A 15,087-nucleotide genomic window follows, 5' to 3' on the forward strand; every position below is an offset into this window, starting at 1 on the left:
CTTTATATTTTTTATTCTTAAATTAAGTTAGTCAATGTTCTAATCTACTTTTTATTTTAAAGTAATGTATTCAATGTACTTAATCCACTTTTTATTTATTTTTAAATTAATTTAGTCAATGTACCAAATCTGCTTTATATATTTTTATTTTTAAATTAATTTAAGCAATGTACTAATCTACTTTTTATTTTAAATTAATTTTGTTAATATACTAAATCTGCTTTTTATTTATTTTTAAATTGATTTAGTCACTGTACTAGTCTGCTTTTTACTTATTTTTAAATTAATTTAGTCAATGTACTAAATCTGCTTTACATTTATTTTTAAATTAATTTAGTCAATGTACTATATCTGCATTTTTATTTTTTAAATAATTTAGTCAATGTACTTAATCTAAATCTGCTTTATATTTTTTATTTTTAACTTAATTTAGTCAATGTACTAATCTACTTTTTTATTTTAAATTAATTTCATTCAATGTACTAAATCCACTTTCTATTTATTTTTAACTTAATTTAGTCAATGTACTAGATCTAAATCTGCTTTATTTATTTTATTTTTAAATTAATTAAGTCAATGTACTAATCTACTTTTATTTTAAATTAATTTTGTTAATATACTAAATCGGCTTTTTATCTATTTTTAAATTGATTTAGTCACTGTACTAGTCTGCTTTTTACTTATTTTTAAATTAATTAAGTCATTGTACTAAATCTGCTTTTTTTTTTAAATAATTTAGTCAATTTACTTAATCTAAATCTGCTTAATACATATATATTTTTAAATTAATTGAATCAATGTACTTATCTACTTTTTAATTTAAAATAATTAAGTCAATGTACTAAATCCGCTTTTTATTTATTTTTAAATTAATTAAGTCAATGTACTAATCTACTTATTATTTTCAATAAATTAAGTCAATGTACTAAATCTGCTTTTTATTCATTTTAAAATTAATTTAGTCAATGTACTAAATCTAAATCTGCTTAATATTTTTTATTTTTAAGTTAAGTTAGTCAATGTTCTAATCTACTTTTTTATTTTAAAGTAATTTATTCAATGTACTAAATCCACTTTTTATTTATTTTTAAATTTATTTAGTCAATGTACTAAATCTGCTTTATATATTTTTATTTTTAAATTAATTTAAGCAATGTACTTATCTACTTTTTATTTTAAATTAATTTTGTTAATATACTAAATCTCCTTTTTATTTATTTTTAAATTGATTTAGTCACTGTACTGGTCTGCTTTTTACTTATTTTTAAATTAATTTAGTCAATGTACTAAATCTGCTTTACATTTATTTTTAAATTAATTTAGTCAATGTACTATATCTGCATTTTTATTTTTTAAATAATTTAGTCAATGTACTTAATCTAAATCTGCTTTATATTTTTTATTTTTAACTTAATTTAGTCAATGTACTAATCTACTTTTTTATTTTAAATTAATTTCATTCAATGTACTAAATCCGCTTTCTATTTATTTTTAAATTAATTTAGTCAATGTACTAATCTACTTTTTTATTTTAAATTAATTTATTCAATGTACTAAATCCACTTTTTATTTATTTTTAAATTAATTTAGTCAATGTACTAGATCTACTTTTATTTTAAATTAATTTTGTTAATATACTAAATCTGCTTTTTATCTATTTTTAAATTGATTTAGTCACTGTACTAGTCTGCTTTTTACTTTTTTTTAAAATAATTTAGTCAATGTACTTAATCTAAATCTGCTTTATACTTATATATTTTTAAATTAATTGAATCAATATACTTATCTACTTTTTAATTTAAAATAATTAAGTCAATGTACTAAATCTGCTTTTTATTCATTTTTAAATTAATTTAGTCAATGTACTAAATCTAAATCTGCTTAATATTTTTTAATTTTTTAAATTAATTTAGTCAATGTACTAATCTACTTTTTATTTTTAATTAATTCATTCAATGTACTTAATCCGCTTTTTAATTATTTTTAAATGAATTTAGTCAATGTACTAATCTACTTTTTATTTTAAATAAATTTAGTCAATGTACTAAATCTGCTTTTTTATTTTTAAAATAATTTAGTCAATGTACTTAATCTAAATCTGATTTATATTTATTTATTGTTAAATTAAGTTAATCAATGTACTAATCTACCTTTTTATTTTAAATTAATTAAGTCAATGTCCTAAATCTGCTTTTCATTTATTTTTAAATTAATTTAGTCAATGTACTTAATTTACTTTTATTCATAACATACGGCCCGCAGTTGTTAGCGGTTAGCGGTCTAAAACCATGCCAACACAGTGTTGGGATCAGGAAGCAGAGTCGCAGTTTAATACACCTCTCTGCTCTGCCTTTATCACAGATACCCAGGGAGCAGAGTAGCAGTCTTATACGCCTCTCTGCGGTCCCTGTGGAGCGTTTTCCAGCTCAGTATATTATACAAACGCTGTGAACAGAAGAGGCGCTATACAGAAAAACTTGATACAAATCAACACCAAATCTGTGATAATGCAACAAAATCAGAAAATAAAATGTGGACTTTTAAACATCAGATATCTGCCATTTAAAGCCGTATTAGTAAATGATCTGATATCAGATAACCATACTGATTTACTCTGTCTGACTGAAACCTGGCTGTGTCATGAAAAATATGTTAGCCTAAATGAATCCACTCCTCCCAGTCATATTAATACTCATATAGCTCGACGCAGTGGTCGAGGAGGAAGCGTTGCAGCTATTTATGACTCAGGCCTATTAATCAATGTGACGGAGCGCCATTCAACGCCCGTCATTCCCAGACCGGCGCGCTCTTTCTCTCAGAGAGTGCCGGTGCTGGGAGCGCACGCTGCGCTCTCATTGTTCCGGCGGAGCCAAACTCCATCCCAACTGTCTTCTAAAAGACCGCATCTCGCGGTCTAGCAGTGATACAAACGTTCGCACATTTCGCTAAACTCCCTAAACCACCGTACATCGTTCAGGGTGCACACTCGGCAACTACGCAACACACATAGACGAACACACACGCTCACCTGCTGTTACTGTAGAGGTCTGTCTCGGGTTCACGGGCCGAACCGAAGCAGTTCCGGATCCTGATATAAATAGCGCTGGTTGGCGCGCTTTAATGGGTCAGCTGACCGCGGGCTAAACTAAGATTATAATTTATGATGAATGTATGGGGAATTGAGGTGTTCTGTGTAAACAATGGCACAGCCATATGGAGGGTTTTTAGTGCAACATTGTGACGTGAAAGTTAATGTTTTTTTTGTTTGTTTGGGTATTCTGTTTCTCTGTTTATGTGTTGAAACCCCTGTGCTGGGATAATTGGTTTGCCCGGGGGAGGGGCCAAAGGGTATTAAAAGGAAGCTTGGCTCACTTGAGGGGGGCATTTCAGCTGAGAGGCATGTGGGTCCTAATTGCTGCTGTGAAATCCCGATCGATGTCAATATTTTTTCTCTCTGTCCTTTTGTAAATATTTTTTCTCTCTGTCCTGTTGTTAATATTCCTGTTACTTTTGCTTTGCCACCTGTGGATATTTTTCTTTGGTTTTGGGTGTCAATAAAACAAATCACCACACTGAAGTTTGCCGACTGGGCCAACATCTATCCATCGCAAAGTCCGAACCCCGACATTTGGTGTCAGAAGTGGGATGGCCAGTTGACGAGGAGCATGCATCCGGTACACAGGAAGACGTACTGGATTGCACCCACAAAAGCAGGAACCAGCTCATCAGGAAGATGTTGAGGAGGGAGCCTGGTCCACAGACTAGGAGTGCGGAGGAGGTGCTGCAGCTCCAGTCCTGCAGGTCTGCCCTGGAGCTCCAAGTGCAGGAGAGGAGCTGCTGGCGGTCATGCGGACCTTCCTGGAGGGACAGCAGAAAAGAGAGGAGGGGTTTCTGGCAGAGCTAAGGGGACCCCGGGCTGCGTGGCCAGCCCTGCAACTGGGTCAGGCAGTGGCAGAGCTGAGGCTGGACGCACCTATCCAAGCACCATCCAGGGCCCCATCACTATCTGAGTTGCTGATGAGCCTTAGAATGGACTTGCCTGCACCCGCTGCCCCGCACCGCAGTTCACCCTTAAGGCCACCAAGGTTTGGGGTGAGCAGCGGGTCAGAACCTCCTAGGCCGGAGAGCAGACCCTTTGGCGACCCCAATATCCCACAGTACCTGGCTGGAGAGGACATCGGAAATTACCTGCTCCGCTTCGAGCGTATTGCCAGAACGTGGGGTTGGCCAGATAAGGAGTGGGCGTGTCGCCTGGTGCTTCTGCTCAGAGGGAAGGCGCTCGAAGCATACACAACAATGGACGAGGACAGGGCTCACTGGTACCCGGACCTGAAGGCAGCGCTCCTGACCAAGTTTGACGTATCGCCAGCAGTTCCGGTCCCTGGCAATTCCACAGGGAGAGGACCCAACAGGGACTTACCACCGCTTAAAGGGTCTCTACCGTCGATGGATTCGGCCAGAGCAACATACAAAGGAGCAGATCGGTGAGCAGGTCATTTTGGAGCAGCTGCTGCATGTCTTCCCCGTCGACATCCGCACCTGGGTGAAGGAGCACGAGCCGACAGATGGGCTAGCTGCAGGCAAGCTCGCGCTGCAGTACCTCAACGCCCAGAGGAGAGGCCCGACTGCTTACCAGGGTTGTCCCAGTCATCATGTTCTGTCGCGCACCTCGCCAGCGCAGCCCAGGTAAGGAGCTCATCTCTTTTTACTGCCAGCAGGCAGGGCACAAGGCTTCTTTGTGCCCTATCAGAAAAGCGAAACTTAACAGGGCATGTTACACTCTGAGGTTGCAAGTGCTGGGAGAGGGCAACAGCGTTTTAAAGACATTACCATTAACGGTGAATCTGTGACTGCACTGGTTGACTCGGGAGCTTCCTGACACTGGTCCGAAGGGAGTTTGTGCCAACGGGCATTGTGGATTATTATCCACTTATTATTATAAGCATTGCCGCATTATACAGACCCCTGGTGTTTATACAGTCCCCTGACATTGTCTTCAGGTCAACGTGACACAATGCAAAAACCAATCAGCTTATCCTATGATGCTGCTGCTGTCACAACTGGCTTCTATGACTCGTAGCGGAGAAAGTACTGGATATTTTTAAAGCTAAGGGACACAGCAAGGACAGCCTCCTGGCATTTCTGAATTATGCCCTCAGCTTTAAAAATATCTATGAATACTCCTGCAGCCTCTTCTTTTTGCTGGTTCTAGATCAGATATACAGTGTACCCTATCTCATTTTCAGGAGCCAGCATAAAGTTTTCCCCTTGTATTTTCCAAATTGTAGGATGTACTCTCCCAGTCCTGCAGTGACGGGTTATCCTTCAGCAGTTTGGCTGCCTTGGTGGGACCATCATTTCTGAGGCATCATCCCTTCTAATGACAACCACAGTCCGAGCATTATCCCTGATCTGCTCCTCCTTCAACGCAGCAGACTTGTCCTGCAGTGACAGGTTGTCCTTCAGCAGTTTGGCTGCCTTGGTGGGATCCTGGTGGAGATATCCGAGCAGTCCAGTGCGAAAGACCACACTGACTTTCCAGGGGAAGAAGACGTGTTTGTGCATTTTCCCTGTAATGAAGAAAACAATTTTGTCTTTTAATAGGTTATAGACAGGCACTGTTTTGTGTAACATGTTGAAAGATTAGGACTCAATGGGAATCAGGAAACGGGGAGGTTTGAATCTTTGAATCCTAGCACTTTTAGGGCCCATGCACACGGAGATGCGTTTTCCTGTAACCGCACAACTTTAGTATCTTTTTGGCCGACCATCCACACGCAGCCGGCGAAACCACAGACTTTGTTGAACGATGCTGTCGTCATCCAACCTCCAACCTCTAACCCTGCGATATCATATACCAACAAAAACAAATGAGGTGAAAACAAAGTATATGGATGTATACACTCTTTACAATCATCCTGTGTGAAGCAGAACATATACCAGAGTAACAAGGCATTTTATGACTTCAGCACAAGCCAAATCACAGGTAACATAACAGATGAGAACAGAAGAAATGTTAAAATTTCGCTGAACATCATAGTGCACAGATTATTTTTTTAATCAACATCATCTACATCTGAGTCTGTCAGGTGTGCTGGGAGGCTCTTCCTCATTGCATTGGTTGGCACAGGTTTGTAATTTGCACAGGTTTGTGCACGTCCACTCTGGTAGTTTGCATGACCGCACACTGCACTGATACTAATAATAAGAGAGCTCAAAAGAGAAGACGAACATCAAGGTGATATTCACATTTCTTGTTTAAAAAACACTAATTACACTAATTACCCATAATAATGTAAAATGTCGAGGATTCAAACCTCTTTATACATATTTCTTCTTATTTTTTAAGGGGAAACTTTGAACATTTAAGATTTGAACTTTTAACATTATGACTGTTATTTTTTCAATAAATTAAAGATTTTTACTGTATGTTTTCTTCCATATTTTTACGGACATATCAGTGGTCTACTGATGCACATATAGGCCTATATTTCCTGCTACAGTGTGCTGGGATTTTTTTTTTATCTGGGCACACAATTACAGCATATTTAAAATATTTCCACATTGTTTATTCTCTCTTTTGGACTCTGTATAATCTTAAAGGTGCAACTTGTTCTTATGTTGTCATCTTCAGGCTATGTAAATGCATGTTAATACTTAAAACCAAATTCAGCCTTATTGGGTTATGTATTATATTATTAACAGCATAATAGACAGCATGGAAGAGTGATGCATAAAGTGGGATCTGAAGCTGCACCTCAGTAGGGAACTGCCTCACAAACTGACACTCTAACCATACTGTCAGGAAGACATAAATAGCAAAAATATATTTGAAATATCTTTAAACCTAAAATGTCCACAAATGTTAGATATGTGATTTTTTTTTTTTTCAAGCACACTAAACAAACACCATAAACAAGTAGTCCTGTAATAGTTTGTAGTAGTAGTATCTGAGCAAACTAAAGTAGATCTGGCATCGACTGATGTGGTCTGTTTTCCCTGGCATATGATTGGTGGAAAGCAGTTCACATCTATTGGCTGAGAAAATTGAGGGGACGAGATCATTAGCATCTGACTGTTTAATATCCAATCCTCCAGTTCCCACCCATCCCCCGCTACCACTGGTGTGCCCCAGGGCTCAGTCCTGGGGCCCCTTCTCTTTATCATCTACCTCCTTCCACTTGGCAATATCTTCCGTAAATACAACATTAATTTCCATTGCTTTGCGGATGACACCCAGCTCTACCTCTCCAGCAAACCAAACTCCACTCTCCCACCTTCCTCCCTTACTGACTGCTTCACCGAGCTCAAATCTTGGTTCACCTCCAACTTCCTCAAACTCAACAGTGAAAAAACAGAATTCCTTTTAATTGGCACCAAATCAACCCTCTCAAAAACTGACAGTTTCTCCCTCACCATTGACCATTCCTCTGTCTCCCCCTCCACTCAGGTTAAGAGTCTGGGTGTCATTCTCGACAGCACGTTATCATTCCAATCCCATATCAACAACATCACCCGGTCTGCCTACTTCCACCTACGCAATATTAATCGCCTCCGCCCCTCCCTTTCTCCTCACTCCACTGCAATTCTTGTACACAGACTTGTCACCTCCCGTATCGACTACTGTAACTTCCTTCTCTTCGGTCTACCTTACAAACACCTCCATAAACTCCAACTGGTTCAGAACTCTGCAGCTCGGATCATCACCAGAACCCCCTCCATCCACCACATCACCCCTGTTCTGCAGCAACTCCACCGGATCTCAGGAACTTGGACTCTTTCACACACTTCAAATCAAAACTAAAAACTCACCTATTCCGGACTGCCTACCCCACTTAACCATCCATATTGTCTTTTCTTATCTGTTTTGTATTTCCTTCTTAGTGTTTTTATGTGTGTGTGTGTGTGTGTGTGTGTGTGTGTGTGTGTGTGTGTGTGTGTGTGTGTGTGTGTGTGTGTGTGTGTGTGTGTGTGTGTGTGTGTGTGTGTGTGTGTGTGTGTGTGTGTGTGTGTGTGTGTGTGTGTGTGTGTGTGTGTGTGTGTGTGTGTGTGTGTGTGTGTGTGTGTGTGTGTGTGTGTGTGTGTGTGTGTGTGTGTGTGTGTGTGTGTGTGTGTGTGTGTGTGTGTGTGTGTGTGTGTGCGCGCGTGTGTCCGCGTCCACTGGAAACGCACGTGGCGCTCGCATTATTCCGGTGGCGCCAAGCTCCATCAAAACTGGGTCCAACAGTGACACAAACTTTCGCCCATTTCCCTGAACTCTGTTTGCCCACCGTAGGTCGTCGAGGGTGCACACTCGGCGCTTACGCAACACACACACGCTCACCTGCTGTTGCTGTAGAGGTCTGTCTTGGGTTCACGGCCGAACCGAGGCAGTTCCGGATCCTGATTTAAAAAGCGCTGGTTGGCGCACTTCAATGGGTCAGCTGACCGCGGACTATACAAATAATATGATTAATGATAATTGAGGTGTTCTGAGTAAACATAGGCACAGCTATGGCACAGCTATATCGTTAGTGCCACATACAGATGTAAAAGATTATGGGGTTTTTGTGTTTAGGTATTCTGTTTCCCTGTTTATGTGTTGACACCCCTGTGTTGGGATAATTGGTTTGCCCGCGGGAGGGGCCAAGGGGGTATATAAGGGAAGCTCAGCTCACTTGAGGAGGGCATTCGGCTAAGAGGCATGTGGGTCCTAATTGCTTCTGTGAAATCCTGTTGTAAATATTTTTTCTCTGTCTTGTTGTAAATATTTTTTCTCTCCGTCCTGTTGTAAATAATCCTGCTACTTTTGCTTTGCCACCTGTGGATATTTTTCTTTGGGTTTTTTGGTGTCAATAAAAAAAATCACCACACTGAAGCTTGCCGACTGGGCCATCATCTATCAACTTCAAAGTGCGAACCCCGACATTTGGTGTCAGAAGTGGGATGGCCAGTCGACGAGGAGCATGCGTCTGGTACACAGGAAGACGTACTGGATTGCGCTCACAAAAGCAGGAACCAGCTCATGAGGAAGATGTTGAGGAGGGAGCCTGGTCCACAGACGAGGAGTGCGGAGGAGGTGCTGCAGCTCCAGTCCTGCGCTCCGGAGCTCCAAGTGCAGGAGAGGAGCTGGTTGCGGTCATGCGGACCTTCCTGGAGGGATCCCACAGTACCTGGCTGGAGAGGACATTGGAAATTACCTGCTCCGCTTCGAACGCATTTGCCAGAATGCGGGGTTGGCCAGATGGGGAGTGGGCGTGTCGCCTGGTGCCTCTGCTCACGGGGAATGCGCTCGAAGCATACACAGCAATGGCTGAGGACAGGGCTCACTGGTACCCGGACCTGAAGGCAGCGCTCCTGACTAAGTTAGACGTCTCTCTGGAGACGTATCGCCAGCAGTTCCGGTCCCTGGCAGTTCTACCGGGAGAGAACCCAACAGAGACTTACCACTGCTTGAAGGGTCTCTACGGTCAATGGATTCTGCCAGAGCAACATACAAAGGAGCAGATCGGTGAGCAGGTCATTTTGGAGCAATTGCTGCGTGTTTTCCCGGCAGACATCCGCACCTGGGTGAAGGAGCACGAGCCGACGGATGGGCTAGCTGCAGGCAAGCTAGCGCTGCAGTACCTTAACGCCCGGAGGGGAGGCCCGACTGCCTACCAGGGTGGTCCCAGTCGTCACGTTCTGCCAGAGCCAGCCAGCATCTGCCAGCCCACACCTCGCCAGCGCAGCCCCGGTAAGGAGCTCATATGTAGTTGCTATGCCGCCGTACTAGGTGGCAGCCTGTAACAGCAGGTCCCTCGGGTTTTTAAGTTTTTAAAAAGTTTTTGTTGTGTTTGTGTTTTGGTTTTTGCTGAACTTTTGGCGACTCTTCTCCGGAGACTGGGAGAGGACGAACACCTTTCTTTTTTTGAACTTTCACGGCACTTTTTGTGTTGTTTTTGTGATGGTTTTGCTAACCCTAGCAACGGAGGGTCAGGAGCGCATCACTGAGCGCATTGTTTACACAAGCGACCAGCTTATTGCGCTGTGTAAACCTGTACTGCTGCCTGGAGCCAGACCTGAGGTCCTGAAGGAGCTGCGGAGGAGACGCCGTGGCTGCAGAGCTGGAGTCAAACGGAGGGTGAAGAGGAGACACAGACCGGCTGTACCGGCGATCGTCATGGGAAACGTGAGGTCTCTGGGGAACAAGACAGACGAGCTCGCCGCGCTGATAAAGGCGCAGAGGGAATATCGTGAGTGCAGTGTGTTGTGTTTCACGGAGACATGGCTTCACTCACACATCCCGGACCACAGCGTGGTGATTCCCGGTTTCAGCACTGTTCGGGCGGACAGGGACGTGACAAGCAGCGGAAAGAAAAAAGGAGGAGGGATTGCACTGTACATGAGTGAGAGGTGGTGTAATCCCGGACACGTTCACGTGAAGAAACGTCTCTGTACCCGGGACATTGAACTGTTGACTGTGGGGATGAGGCTTTATTATTTGCCCCGGGAATTCACGTCTGCCATCATTATCGGTGTGTACGTTCCTCCTTCAGCTGATGCAGCGCTGGCCTGTGACGTCATCCACTCCGCTGTTGCCCAGATACAGATGCTGCATCCTAACACATTTATTGTCATCACTGGGGATTTTAATCACGTCTCACTGGATAAAACCTTCCCAACATTTCACCAGTATGTTGACTGCACCACCAGAGACTGTAACACACTGGATCTGTTGTATGCAAATGATAGATAGATAGATGTATCCCCGAGGGGAAATTAGGTAATCGTAGCAGCGGTACAGAGCAATCAGAAGTACTAAAAATAAGATAAAATATAAAATACAAAATATGAACAACAATAAAATAGAAGTACAGTATCGCAGATAAAACACTATATTAAAATGTGCTATGTGTATTTTAATGTGCAAGTGAGATAAGGTGCATGTCAGTGATCACTTTGAGTAGTGTGAGTTTATTCCCTGAGCGTCGCTCAGCGTTGTTGTGCAGCGTTGTAAAGTCTGACGGCAGCAGGTAGGAATGATTTCCTGTGCCGTTCCTTAAGGCAGCGTGGTTGAATGAGTCTGCTGCTGAAGCTGCTCTGAAGCTTGTCCAGGGTTTTATGGAGGGGATGGGAGACATTGTCCATGATCACCAGCAGTTTTGCTAGCATCCTGTGCTCCACAACCTCCTCCAGGGTGACAAGCTTAGAGCCAACAACAGACCCTGCCTTCTTTATGAGTTTATTCAGTGTGTTCGCGTCTTTTGCTTTGATGCCCGCACCCCAGGACACCACAGCGAAGAAGATGGTGCTCGCAACAACAGACTGATAAAACATCTGAAGCATCCGGTTGCAGTCGTTGAAGGACCTGAGCCTCCTCAGGAAGTAAAGCCGGCTCAGGCCCTTCTTGTAGACTGCCTGTGTGTTTGTGGTCCACTCCAGTTTGTTGTCCAGCACCACACCCAGGTACTTTTAGGAGTCCACAATGTTTATGTCCGTCCCACCAATGCAGACTGGAGAGGGCAGGGGCTTGTTCCTCCTTAAGTCCACCACCATCTCTTTCGTCTTTGCCACGTTCAGTTGCAGGTGGTTCTCCTCACACCACTTGACAAAATTGCCGACCAGGTCCCTGTACCCACCTGGGTGGTAGTGCAGAGTGGTGACTGCTGCAGAAGTTTGTAGGTAGCAGTGGGGGATGTGCGAGGGTCATGGGGGACGGGGGTGTGAGACGGACTGTGGTGGGGGCCAGCAGGGAGGTGGGGGGTGGGGAAGGGGGGCAGGAGGTGGTGGAACCTGGTGTCTGTTGCGGGGGTTGGGGTGGGTTGTGGGGCTGGTGTAGAGCTGTGGGGGGGTTGTGAGAAGAGGTAGTTGCTCGGAGGAGCAGCAGGGGGGGCTGCTGGGGGAGCTGGGGTCAAACCTGTTGAAAAACAGGTTAAACTTGTTCGCACGTTGTTCATTTCCCTCTGGTGTTCCTCCTCCTCCTCTCCTCTGGAAGCCGGTGATCTCACTCATCCCCCTCCATACATCCCTGGTGTTATTGTTCTCCAGTTTGGATTCCAGTTTTCTCCTGTAGTTTTCCTTACTCTCCTTGATGCTGTGTTTAAGTTCTCTCTGAACACGCTTGAGCTCAGCACGGTCCCCTGACCTGAAGGCCCTCTTTTTCTCGTTAAGTAGGGCCTTCAGGTCGCTGGTAACCCATTGTTTGTTAGTTGGGTAGCAGCAGACCTCTTTACTGGGGATGGTGTTGTCAATGCAGAACCCAATGTAATCAGAGATGCAATCAGTAATGCCATCAATGTCCTCACCGTGTGGTTTGTACAGTGCATCCCAGTCAGTGGCTTCTAGAGCACCCTGCAGTGACTCCATGGCCTCAGGAGACCATTTCCTCACAGTTCTTACTGTCACTGGTTGCCGCTGAACCACAGGCGTGTATGATGGGGAGAGCAGGACGAGGTTGTGGTCTGACCTTCCCAGGGGAGGGAGGGCAGTGGAGCTGTATGCCTCTTTAACGTTTGCATACAGCAGATCTATGGTTTTATTGTCCCTTGTTGTGCATTTGACAAACTGGTGAAACGTTGGGAGAGTGGATGAGAGAGAGACGTGGTTGAAGTCACCTGTGATGATGACGAATGCTCTGGGGTGTTTCGTCTGTAATGCCGCAGTCGCAGAGCTGATGACGTCAAACGCTGCGTCGGCATTTCCAGACGGCGGAATGTAAACCGTAATGGCGATGGCGCTGGTAAACTCCCGTGGCAGATTATAAGGACGCAGTCCGATGGCAACGAGCTCGATGTCCGGGCTGCAAAACCGGTCTTTCACGGAGATGTGCCTGGGGTGACACCACCTGTTGTTGACGAGCATGGCGAGTCCTCCTCCTTTCTTCTTGCCGCTCGCGGTGGTGTCTCTGTCGGCTCGGAACGTATGGAAGCCGGGGATGGTGGCGTTTGAGTCCGGTATCTAGTCGTGTTGCCACGTTTCCGTGAAACACATGATACTGGACTCGCTGTATTCCCGCTGCCTCCCCTTGTTCAGCGGCAGCCTGTCCACACTAGGAGTGTGAGGAGGTGAACTCAAGAGGTCGCTGACGCACTACAGGACTGCTTTGAGTCGACAGACTGGGATGCACTTGTTGAGCCACATGGAGAGGATCTGGACAGCATGACCGACTGCATCACAGAATACATCAGGTTCTCTGAATACACCACCATGCCAACCCGGACTGTGAGCTGCTTCCCTAATAATAAGCCGTGGATCACCAATGACCTGAAATCCATTCTTAACAAGAAGAAGAGGGCGTTCAGGTCTGGAGACAGGGAAGAACTGAGGAGAGTGCAGCATGAACTCAGGGATATGCTGAGGTCCTGTAAAGATGCCTACAGGAGGAAGCTGGAGGCCAAACTCCAGCAGAACAATGTGAGGGATGTGTGGACTGGAATGAAGCAGATCACTGGGTGTAAGGTGAGCGGCAGACAGTTATCAGGCAGCCTGGAGAGGGCAAACGAGCTGAACAGATTCTTCAACAGGTTCAGCTCACAGCCTTCTGTTGTCTCCATGACACCTCCAAACCCCCACACACCCTCACTGCCCCAAGTGCTTCCTCCCCTCCCCCCTCAATCCCCTGCTGTGAGCTCTCCTGTGCAGCACCTCTCCTCCTCCTCTGCCTCCTCCTCCACCTTCACCTCCTCGTCCTCCCCTGCATGACTGTGACTGCAGGCCAGGTTAGGAGACAGCTGGAGAGACTCCACCAGCATAAGGCTGCAGGCCCTGACGGTATCAGCCCCAGGATCCTGAAGACATGTGCCAGCCAACTGTCTCCTGTCCTAAAACACCTCTACAACCTGAGCCTTGGTCAGGAGAGAATACCAGTGCTTTGGAAGACTTCCTGCCTAATTCCTGTTCCAAAGAAGTCGACACCATCAGACCTCAATGACTATCGACAAGTGGCCCTCACATCTTACGTCATGAAGGTGCTGGAGAGACTAGTTTTGGTCAACTTGAGTCCGCAGGTGAGAGCCCTGCTAGACCCTCTGCAATTTGCTTACCAGCCCCACTTGGGAGTTGATGACGCTGTCATCTACCTGCTGCAACGAGCCCATTTGCACCTGGATGGTGGAGGAGGTACTGTGAGAATCACATTCTTTGATTTCTCTAGTGCTTTTGACACCATTCAGCCACTGCTACTGGGGGAGAAGCTGCGTTGATGGGAGTAGATGACACAATGATCTCCTGGATTACTGACTACCTGACAGGCAGGCCGCAGTTTGTCCTTATGGGCAATGCTCTGTCTGATGTGGTGGTTTGTGATACAGGAGCTCCATAGGGGACAGTACTGTCTCCTTTCCTGTTCACCTTATACACCACTGACATTCAGTACAATACTGAATCACCTGCGGCTGAACATCAGCAAGACCAGAGAGATGGTGATAGATTTCAGGAAGAAGAGGAAGATGACTTTCCAACCTCTGTGCATTCTGGGAAAGGATGTGGAGGCAGTGTAGGATTACAAGTACCTGGGTGTTACCATCAACCGCAGACTGGACTGGAGATCTAACCCTGAAGCTGTTTACAAGAAGGGGATGAGCAGACTATACTTCCTGAGGAAGCTGAGATCCTTCAGCGTGTGCAGCAAGATGTTGGAGATCTTTTATCAGTCTGTGGTGGCCAATGTACTTTTCTTTGCTGTGGTTTGTTGGGGAATCAGCATTGGAGCCAGCGACAAAAACAGACTCAACAAACTGATCAGGAAGTCTGGCTCCGTGATTGGCTGCAAACAGGACACTCTGGAGGCTGTGGTGGAGAGGAGGACACTGAAAAAACTGTTATCCATCATGGATAATCCTCTCCACCCTCTCCAACTCACACTGGTCAGACAGTGGAGCATCTTCTCCAAAAGGCTGCTTCAGCTTCGCTGTCGTAGCAACAGATTCAGGAAATCTTATGTGGTTTCAGAAGTGCAAAGTCTTTGTCTAATTCCTGAAATATGTTGTGTTTTAATAATAGGCCCATCAATAAGAATCTGTATCTGTTAAAACTGTCTGCCTAAAGATTTTGGTTAAATTAGATATCAGAAAGCTTAATAATGGAAAATCAACCAAAGATAGTTTAATTTTAGAATTCCGGCGTAAA

This window comes from Echiichthys vipera (assembly GCF_963691815.1).
Source record: "Echiichthys vipera genome assembly, chromosome: 2".
Taxonomy (NCBI): domain Eukaryota; kingdom Metazoa; phylum Chordata; class Actinopteri; order Perciformes; family Trachinidae; genus Echiichthys; species Echiichthys vipera.